Source organism: Cyprinus carpio, unplaced genomic scaffold (assembly GCF_018340385.1).
Source record: "Cyprinus carpio isolate SPL01 unplaced genomic scaffold, ASM1834038v1 S000006815, whole genome shotgun sequence".
In the NCBI taxonomy this organism is placed as follows: Eukaryota; Metazoa; Chordata; class Actinopteri; order Cypriniformes; family Cyprinidae; genus Cyprinus; species Cyprinus carpio.
This window is the reverse complement of record NW_024879399.1, coordinates 383593-394801: the sequence shown is the minus strand read 5'-3', so window position 1 is coordinate 394801 and position 11209 is coordinate 383593.

Below are 11209 nucleotides of genomic sequence, written 5' to 3'. Positions count from 1 at the left end.
CTCCTCAGTGAAAGACACATGAAAGCCTGCATGGGAGTTTGCTAAAAAACAAATAAGATTCTCTGGTCTGATGAGACCCAGATAGAAACTTTTGGCCTTAATTCTAAGCGGTATGTGTGGAGAAAAACCAGGCACTGCTCATCACCTGTCCAATACGGACCCAACCGTGGAAGCATGGTGGTGGCAGCATCATGCTGTGGGGTGTGTTTTTCAGCTGCAGGGACATGACGACTGGTTGCATTTGAGGGAAAGATGATGCGGCCAAGTACAGGGATATCCTGGATGAAAACCTTCTCCAGAGTGCTCAGGGACATCAGACTGGGCCAAAGTTTCACCTTCAACAAGAACAATGACCCTAAGCAACACAGCAAAATAACGAAGGAGTGGCTTCACAACAATCTCTGTGACTGTTCTTGAAGGCGCCAGCCAGAGCCTGACTTAAACCCAATTGAGCATCTCTGGAGAGACCTGAAAATGGCTGTCCACCAACGTTTACCATCCAACCAGAACTGACAGAACTGGAGAGGATCTGCAAGGAGGAATGGCAGAGGATCCCCAATCCAGGTGTGAAAAACTGTTGCGCATCTTTCCCAAAAAGACTCATGGCTGTATTAGATCAAAGGGGTCCTTCTACTAAATACAGAGCAAAGGGTCTGAATACTTAGGACCATGTGATATTTCAGTTTTCTCTTTTTAATAAATGTACAAAAATGTCAACAATTCTGTGTTTTTCTGTCAATAATGGGTATGCTGGGTGTACATTAATGAGGAAAAAAAAATTAACTTAAATGATTTTAGCAAATGGCTGCAATATAACAAGGACAGTGAAAAATTAAGAGGGGGTCTGGAATACTTTCCGTACCCTCTGTATGTTAAAGGATTTGCCAACTGATGATTCAAAGACGAGTTTGTGAGCTGTGGTAGAGTAACGCTTTGTGTTTTGTCGTTCCTCCGATCACAAATGCAGACATGGTTTCATTGTTTTACGTGGCGATATGCAACGCAACGCGCGTAAAAAGACAGTATAAGTCATTATAATCAGTAATTATGTCCCCAACTGGATGCTACAACTGCCTCGTTTTATGGGTTTTTATTGTTTTTGTCCTGTCATGCCAGTGTTCTGACCGGGACACGCGTCACAGTATGGTAAGGGGCGTATCATTTTCCGTTAGACGCTTGAAACATTTGGCCAATCACAACGCACTGGATAGCTGGCCAATCAGAGCACACCTCACTTTTCAGACCGTTGAGCTTTGTAAAAAACGATGCATGTCAGAAGGCAGGGCATAGAGGAGAAACAATAATGTACATTATGTGGAAAATAATGTTTTTTGAACCTTAAACCACATAAACCACCTTAAACTTTTTCATTACCCAATACACAAAATAATGTTCTTTTTTAGCACATCATATGACCCTTTAACATATTGAAGAAAAAAAAAAAAGCATTCCTTGAATCAAGTCAACAAAAAAAAAAAAAATTATTAAGACTATTTTTAACAAAAATCTTTTGGGAGGAAGGGTGAGGAGGGAAGAGGAAGGACAGATAATACCAAAAGTAGAGAGGGTGCAATGTTTACACTGTAAGATAAGGCAAGAGACAAGGGGCCAAGTCCAGTAAAAGAGATTGCAAATCCCTCGTGAATACAAGAACAAACACACAAAGCTTTACTAACACACAAACATACCTAAAAGCAATGGCATTGCACCTATACAAATCACTCACAAAAAACCATTTGATGTTTAAATAAAGAGCGTTGCAAGTCCATTTATATCTGTGGCAAGAGTCAGACACTTAGAAAACACACCTCTCCACAAACGCACTATCTTTACAATATCCCCACAGTCATGTGTACACACAAACCCCACGGAGCGATGGACACTGTCCTCACGCTCTGTTAATTTTTAAACAGTCGATGTAGTTCATTATTTAAAGTTTAAAATGTCAGAGAATAATCTGAATAGGGTGGTAATTAGTAACTAAAAAAGGTGGGAACGCCTTTATAGTCACCCCATCAACTGGGAAGCAGAGCACTAGAGAAAGGAGGAGCCCAACGAAAAGGACTAGAAGAGAGAAGCACCTATTTTAACAAAATGCTTTGGAGAAGGTGAGGGGGAAGAGGAAGGCATAGATAACGAGGTTTGTGACGAGACACTTAACCCAATTTATACTTCTATATTATACTACTTCTCCAAAAATCTAACGCGGACAGCAGCACTGGGGGGGGGCATTGGTCCGCTACAGTCCCTCCTTCCATATGTGCTTGGGTTTTTGTGTGTGTTTATGTGCACTTTAATATATTTTCATGTTACACCTTGTATATAAAATAAAAACAAAACAAAGAACAAGTGTCTTGTCATACTGTCACGGCTATTATGATTCTCAGACACAGCCGCTTCTCTTCTTTGGCTTTTGTTGTGGTACTGCAGGTTACAACCAGCAACATGCCCGTGGACACTGCATAACTAGCGGTTTGCACATGTACTGCACGTCCTACGCAGAAGTATAAAAATGAAACGGACGCATAGCTACGGCAATAAAGGCTATGTCGTAGGTCCAACAAGAAAATAAATCACCGGTAGCCAATGGATACAAGACACAAGACTGGGATTTCACGAGAACAAGACGAGACAAGATTTTGAAGACGTTTTAAAGGAAGCCGCAATAAAGAAAAATATATAGTGAAAAACAGTCTTTTATTCAACTGAAAAACACAAAATGCAAAAAAAATGTAGGTGCATTGGAAATCACTTGTGATTTATGAAATTAAATCTTCTTTTGCTATCAAAGATTAGAAACATAAACATACACATAATTTACTAGTGGTTCTGAACAAAATGATCATGTGCTTAAGTCTTTAAAAAAATAGTCAGTGTCCAATGCATAAAGACCTGTAGTGCAACATGGCTTTTGCACTGCGCCCTTCCGCCATTTTTTCGCTTCAGGACCCTTACTTTTACATCCGGTGCTGTGCCGGAAGCCATTGTTCTTAACGAAGAGCTTTCAAAATGACCGAGGTTAAGATGACTTTTCAGTTTACAAGAACTTCCCTGGTAATTAGGGCCTTTCGCACCACTTTAGTGTGCCAGACCTAACCTGTACCAGGACTAAAGTACTGGGATGAATTTGGTGTGCGAACTATTTCCCAGGACCATTTAAAGGTTTGCATTCGCACCGACAGTGTGTACTAGGAAGTGACGTAGCCGGTTTTGAACAGCGACGCCATTTGTGGTTGGCGGCCATTCAACAAACGGAATGATAAAGAAGAACAATGATACAACAGCAAGGATGGAGGACGTTGTGATCGGAGCAGCTGTGTTTTTGTTGTGTCTCGTGGGTTTCACACAATGGACATGGAATGTCGACATATACATAAAGCGCATGAACAAGAACGGAAAGGGAGGACATTAAAGAATGACAACTGGACAACTGACCTGTGCTACATTTGCCTACAAGTGCATGCACTTCAGCATCCGTCCATCTATTCGAGGTCATATACTTGCCGAAATAAGTTGACATAATGTTTACAGTAAGTACACAGCAGGTTTTAAATCATGCCGGGTGAGGCTGTTTTCGAATGCATCTGGCCAATCAATGTATACAGATGCCTGGGCAGTATAATAGAATATCATCAAAAAGTGGATTTATTTCACTAATTCCATTCAAAAAGTGAAACTTGTATATTAGATTCATTCATTTACACACAGAGACTGATATAGTTTCAAATGTCTTATTTCTTTTAAATTTGATGATTATAACTGACCAACTAAGGAAATCCACCAATTCAGTATCTCAGAAAAGTTTAATATTGTGAAAAGGTTCGATGACGGAAGACACCTGGTGCCACTCTCTTGAATCAGCTAATTAACTCAAACACCTGCAAAGGCCTTTAAAATGGTCTTCAGTCCCTAGTTCAGTAGGCTACACAATCATGGGGAAGACTGCTAACTTGACAGTTGTCCAAAGATAGACCATTGACACCTTGCACACGGGAGGGCAAGACACAAAAGTCATTGCAAAAGAGGCTGGCCGTTCACAGAGCTCTGTGTCCAAGCACATTAATAGAGAGGCGACAGGGAAGGGGAAAAGATGGGGTAAAAAAAGTGTACAAGCAACAGGGATAACCGCACCCTGGAGAGGGATTGTGAAACAAAACCCCATTCAAAAATGGGGGGGGAGATTCACAAGAGTGGACTGCAGCTAGAGTCAGTGCTTCAAGCACCAGTACGCACAGAGACGGATGCAAGACAGGGGTTTCAGCTGTCGCATTTCCCTTGTGTCAAGCCACTCTTGAACACAGACGGCCGTCAGACGATTCTCGCTTCAAAAAGGGACGGGACAGCGATGAGTGGTCCAAAGTTATGTTCTCTGAGGAAAGTAATTTTGCATTTCCATTTGGAATAAGTGGTGCAAGGAGATCTGGAGGACAAGGGGAGAGGCACAACAATTCCATGTGCTTGAGGTCCAGTTGGAAAGTTTCCACACAGTCGCAGTGATGTTTGCGGGTGCATGTCATACGCTGGTGTTTGCGCCAACCTGGTGTTTAAGGTCCCAAGGTCAACACAGCCCGTATACCAGGGAATGTTTAGAGCACTTCATGGCTTCCTGGTGCTGCCTGACCAACTTTATGGAGATGCAGATTTATTTCATTTTCACAACAGGACTTGGCACCTGCACACAGTGCCAAGTCTACCTTACCTGGGTTTAAGGACTCATGGTATCCCTGTTCTTAATTGGCCCGCAAACGCGCCTGACCGTTAAACCCCACAGAAAATCTAGGGGTAATTTGTGAAGAGGAAAGAGGTGCGATATGCCAGACCATAGGAATGCAGAAGGAGCCTGAAGGTCACTATCAGAGCACACCTGGGCTCTCCATAAACAACTGAGCAGTTGCAACAGACTGATCGACTCCACGCCAAACGCCGCCATTGCCTGCAGTAAGGTCAGGCAAAAGGAGACCAACCTAAGTATTGAGGTGCTGTATATGATCATACTTTTCATGTTAATAGTTTCAGTTGGCCAAGATTTCTAAAAAAAAATCCTGTCTTTGTATTGGTCTTAAAGTATAGTCTAATTGCTTCTGAGCATACTGAATTTGGAATTTCCTTAGTTTGTCAGTTTATTATCATCAAAATAAAAGAAATAACATTTGAAATATATCAGCTTGTGTTAATGAATGGACGATAAGTTCTACAAGTGCACTTTTTGAATGGAATTACTGAAATAAATCAACTTTTTGATTGATGATGTAATTATATTACCAGGACCCTGTACTTATACACCGTGTAAGTACCAGTTGTGCTTGGTAAAAGACCTGCTCCAGCAGTAGGAGCTAATTTGGTTTCTCGAAAAAAAAGGCCAGCGGTACTAAAATCGCACCCAGGTCCGGCCGGTGCGAAAACGGGCAAAAGTGGGTAGTTCCATCAAGTAGTTCTGGTCCTATGAAAAGGTTCCCGAGCAGGTGCGAAAGGGCCCCCTATTGTAAATGTTTTACTTTTTTGGTCCTATGACATGGCGAGTCTGCCACGCTGTTCACACAACCAAGAATGGAGAAAGGCATTTTAAATAGCTTTCAGTTCCTACAACACACATTAGGCGTTAGTATTGTGGTATCATATTCCTAGACAACGAAGCTAATACGTGGATTAATGCCTGCATGACTTTTGTGCCGATTTTAAGATTTAAATGTCAATTTACTTTGTTTTATGAACCCTGTAAGGAATACTGTCCCTCAAAATAGAAAAATTTGTCATTAAGTGACGTACCCCCCATGTCCGTTTCAAAACCTCGGAAAAGCTTGTTGTTCGTCGTCCGAACCCAATTTAAAATAGTTTGGAAAAGAAAACCGGGAGGCCCTGTGACTGTCCCATAGACTGCCAACTAATAGCAGGTCCAATATAACATAATAACATTTATTTTTCTATCTCTGTCACAAACAATAACCATATCAATATTTACCATGGCAATTGCTTGTTATTTCCAAATTAGTCATCGTAAGATCTGGAGGCCTCACCTTGCTCTGGCCACAAGAACAATAGTTGTGGCATAGCAGGTTCACAACAAGTCTCCAAAGGTCACTTGGTGTACATCCCAAATAGGGGGCTGCGAGACATGTTTTTCCGAATATACCCACCACAAAATCTAATAACAATGCAAGTTCGTTTGTCCTGAAGTTACTTTAAACAATGTATGGTTTGTAGTGTATGTGACATGCAAGTACTTTTTAGTTATTTTTCTTTTTTACGTTAACTTTTCTAATAACTAGTTACCACGTAGTGCCCCGACCCACAAAAAGAGGTTTTAAATAAAACATGGCATAACCACAGCGACCCTAGTGCACCACTTAGGATATACACGTGTGCTCAGTAATATAGTAATTATTAGGTCTTACCTAAGATAGAACGCACTTATTGCGATTTTCTTTATCCAGGGGATGTTCTGTGCAGGACACACCAACCCTCACAGTCACGGATGTTTAAAACTTTATGGAACTCTTTGTCAATATGTTTGTGTTAATTAGTGTGGTATTGGTACTTACTGTGTCTATACTTTCTACACAAACAATTTATAAATATTACTTTATATGGTGGGAAGTCCGTGGCCTAATGGTTAGAGAGTCGCGACTCCCAATGCAAGGGTTGTGAGTTCGAGTCTTGGGCCGACAGGGAATTGTGTGTGGGGGGGGGAGTGCATGTACAGTTCTCTCTCCACCTTCATACCATGACTGAGGTGGACCCCTTGAGCAAGGCATCGAACCCCAAACTGCTACCCGGGCCGCAGCAGCAATAAATGGCTGCCCACCTGCTCCGGGTGTGTGTTCACGGTGTGTTGTGTGTTCCATGCTATGTATGGTGTGCACTTCGGAGGGGTGAAAGGCAGAGCACTGAAGTTCTGAGTATGGGTCACCTGTACTCGTGGCTGGAATGTCATCGTCAATTTCCACTTTTTTTTTCACTTTCACTATTAAGGCTATGCCCCGTGCATAGAGCCCATTGGAATCTCTGAAATGACAAATCAATTTTCAAATTTTCCAAAATTTTTAGGGGAGCTTATTGGCATGACAAAAACTGTACCTTTTGTCTTGCCTAAGCAGGTGGCAGCTTGGGGGCTGCTTCACAACTAGTGCCACATATGTCATTAACAGAAGAAAAAGAATAATAGTAATAGTAATAATAAAAAATATATACAACAGAATCAGGCATGATAGTAAAAATGAATTAGTGTAAGTTTATGAGTTAGAAATAAAATAAGATAAAGTATTTATATTTACAGAGGTCAAAAGATACAGCTAAGTAATAATAATGCAGTACTATGGCATAATGATAATCTACATGGGATGGAAAACCATGGTTTTGCGTGTTTTCTCTTCTATGGTGACAGGTAGACACATATTGAGTAGCAAAGGCACACCACAGCAGTTCTTGTGTTCTCCTAACAGATACGGCAGTTTCTCCCTGGTTTTGAAAGAGTTTTAAATGTTCTGATGGATCTGCTGTATTTTCATCATAGAATTTTAATCATATTTTTATCATTGATTCCATGACAAATACTTTTTTAAGTATGGGCAGTTGTCGCCACCCTGCTAGTGAAAAGAGGATAAGTATTACAATACATACAAGTGTTAAGGATAACTTTCACTTTGTAGAGAATAAGTGTTTTATACCCAAACTCATAAACTTTTATCCCAGTACTTGTGTTAATTAAAATTGTGTGTAACACGACAGATCTAATGATGTGTGATTTGAAGATGACTGTTTGTGTTTGTGCTCTTCTGGATCAGCAGCAGCAGCATAAATGATTCATTAACATGGGGCAGAGGACAAAACCATGCTTCTCACGCTCCCCTGCACACTTGCGATGTGAAACAGTCGTAATAGACATAACGTTTGGCGAATGGGTGTCATTCAGGATAAGATCGCGTGGATGTTTGAATCGAGATTTGCAATCTTTAAATGATTAATTGTGCAGCTCTAATGTAAACAATTTGTTTGCATAGGATATCGTCACGTCCTCGCGAGATCAGTCGGATCTCGTGAGACACACCGGATCTAGTCACATCCCTGATGGAAAATACAGAGGTGGAGAGGGTGCAATGTTTACACTGTAAGTTAAGGCAGAGAGACACGGGGTGAAAAGTCCAGTAAAACAGAGATTGCAAAATAACCCTTATGAATACAACACAAACACACAACAGCTTTACTAACACACACAAACATATCTAAAAAGCAAATGCATTTCCCCTATACAAATCACTCACAAATTCATAAAGTGCATGGCAAGTCCATTTATATCTGTGTTCAAAGAGCCACCAAACTTAGAAACACATCTCTACTCACTACGGCACGATCTTTACAAATATCCCCACAGTCATGTGTACAACAAACCGACATGAGCGAATGGACACTGTGTCCCTCTGTTTATTTTAAACAGTCGATTGTAGTTTCATTTATTAAAAGGTTTGAAATGGCCAGAGAATAATGAATAGGGTGGGTCTAATTAGTAACTAAAAAAGGTGGAACCTCTTTATATTCAACCCATCAGCATGGGAAGCAGAGCACTAGAGAAGAGAGGAAGCCAAAGAAAAGGACTTGAAGAAAAGGGGGGGGGGAGAAGACTCGTGAGATGAGCCAGAGAAAAGAAGGTTTTAATCAGAATTTGTGGAGTAAAATATGAAGTTGAGAAGCAGGTTTTGGATGATGTTTCTTTAGAAGAACAACCAGCATCGAGGCACTGAAGTTATATTAGGATAGTTCAGATGTGCATTTTGAATGAAGTTTAGGATTGATTGATCAGAAAAACACCAGGAGGGCTTACTGTAACAGCTGGTCAACTTCAGCCCTCTGCCCTCGCAGCCTCCTCCGGTGGGCAGTCCTCTCCAGCTCACGGAATATAGGAGGAGTGTGATGTCCATGTCTCCCGCCTCTGAGCTCTTCGCCAATCAGCCCGGTCCATCCTTCATCGGCACGGACAAGGCCCGTTCTCGCTCATAGATCTCCCATGGCTGGATTCAGCAGCTCCTTTTGCACAGTACTGATCCCAGCAGAGAGCCACACCAGCTTGACTCTGTAAGCGCCGACAGCTGGCGCTAGTTCTTCCTACATGTGGTCTCTTTAAACTCTCCTCCCTCCATCTCTCACGTTTAAATGCTGTTTTTGTTGGGCTTGTATATTTTGCCTTAACAGAAGCAGCTTTTTTGTGCCATGGTTTACATATTGTTTGAAGCAATTACCAAACAATCTTTGCGCTGCAATACAGACATCCACCGGACACACACGCAAAAAACAATATCACCAACACTGTTCAGTATTCACCTCTGTGAGTTCAGTATGTCTGTACTTTCACCATGAACAGCTTGATTGCATTTCTTTATCCTTTTATCTCTTTGTTTCCCCAGTGTTATTCTGCTCCTGTGTACTAAGTCTAGATACCTGTTGTCCTTTTGTTTCGAATATGTGGATTTTTTTTTGACCTTATTTGCTTTTCCTTCATCGCCTCCTTCCTTCCATCTGTCGCTCTTTCCCTCTCACTCTCTCTTGGTGAACTTTAGACCTCAGCTTGTGTTGAGGGCACAGTGTAGGAGTCTAGCTGTTCAGTTAAAAATTAACTCACTACAAGCAATTTAACACTCACACTGGACATCGCTTTTTTCTCTTTTTTTATATGAAACATTTCTTTTTATTCATGTTCCAGGGCTCAGGGGCATTAAATTTTGAACATACAAAAAATCTATCATAAAAATTTTGTATTTTTAAAAACTGTGATATTCTTAATGGAAGTGAAATAAACTATTTCTTATATTTATTGAAAATGAAATAATGCCAGTGGATCTCAACAAGGGGGCCTACCCTAAAAGTTCACTTGAAAATTATTAAACTGTTAAAGGTAACTGTCTTTTTATTCTAGTTTAATTTGTGAAAATCACATTGTGTAAAATGATTTTTACAGATTTCTAGGACCTGAAAATGTCATGTAAATTAATAAAATAAAACAAAATGTGAGCTTTGGAACGCTTTGCGACCATTAATGTGAACAAAGTTGGTAAAGGAATCAGGCTATTTTTAGAAATGTTACTCTGGCGTATAAATGTCACTTTCCACCAGAATTAATTGCTGATATGATAGTCGTGGAAATGACTTTTGCTCATGATGAAAAAGGTGTTAGTTCATATTTTTTTTTTTTTTGACATTTTCAAGGGAGTTCGTATCTCAAAATGAAAGTTAAAAATGCATAACCAATCACAAAGTGAGATCATTTTTTTTTAAATGAAGACAAGGGTTTCATAAAAACCATACTGCTACGGTGTCGAGTTTTTAAAACTTGGAGTATTACAGTTCCATAAAAATATTACACATATGATCACTTTACAACATGCAGTAAACTTACAAAGTGTACGGTCCACTGTTTCTGAGACTATTGCTTTTGCTGTACTAGCAATTATCTGTAAAAGTGCAGTACACATGTACTGTACAACTGGAAACGGGGCCAGGGAAAATTTATCCGTCTAAACAAACATGAGGGGAAGAAACAGCAATTTCACTATGTCATATACTCTATAATTAAAGCAAAGCATTATTTCTAATATGCTGATTCCTGCTAACAGATACATCTCTTATCATTATCAATGTTGAAAAGGCCCTTTTTTCTTTCCTTTTGTGGAAAACCGTGATGCATTTTTGAGGATTCACACCTTGATTGAATGGAAAGTTTTTACTACAAAATTCTGACTACAACATTTTGAACAGTAGTGACATTCCTAACATGTGTAAACGTGATTTGGTCAATTTTGTGCATCACATGACCGAATGTTTATATTGGAGTTACGTACTGACTAGTATTAGATGCTCAACAGACTAATCAAAATTCCGGCTCTGAAAAAACAGATCATATAAATTCTTCATCTTAAGTCTCTCAATCAACCCTGAAAATGACCACCAAATTCTTTATGTTCAGTATTGAGGCCCTTGCATATTTATTAATGAATTTATTTAAACACACTTTATTGAGAGACAAAATGCCTCAAATAATTGAGAATGTAGGGGAAGAAACAATTACATGCCACAGAAAAACAGATAGAAGAAACAAAACCGTGCATATACAATGCTAAACAAATTTAATATATGAACTGTATACTTACACTATGTATTTACATACGCAGTTTGATACCGTTTTCTCACAAATAACACCACATAAGTTAATAAATTCATTTTA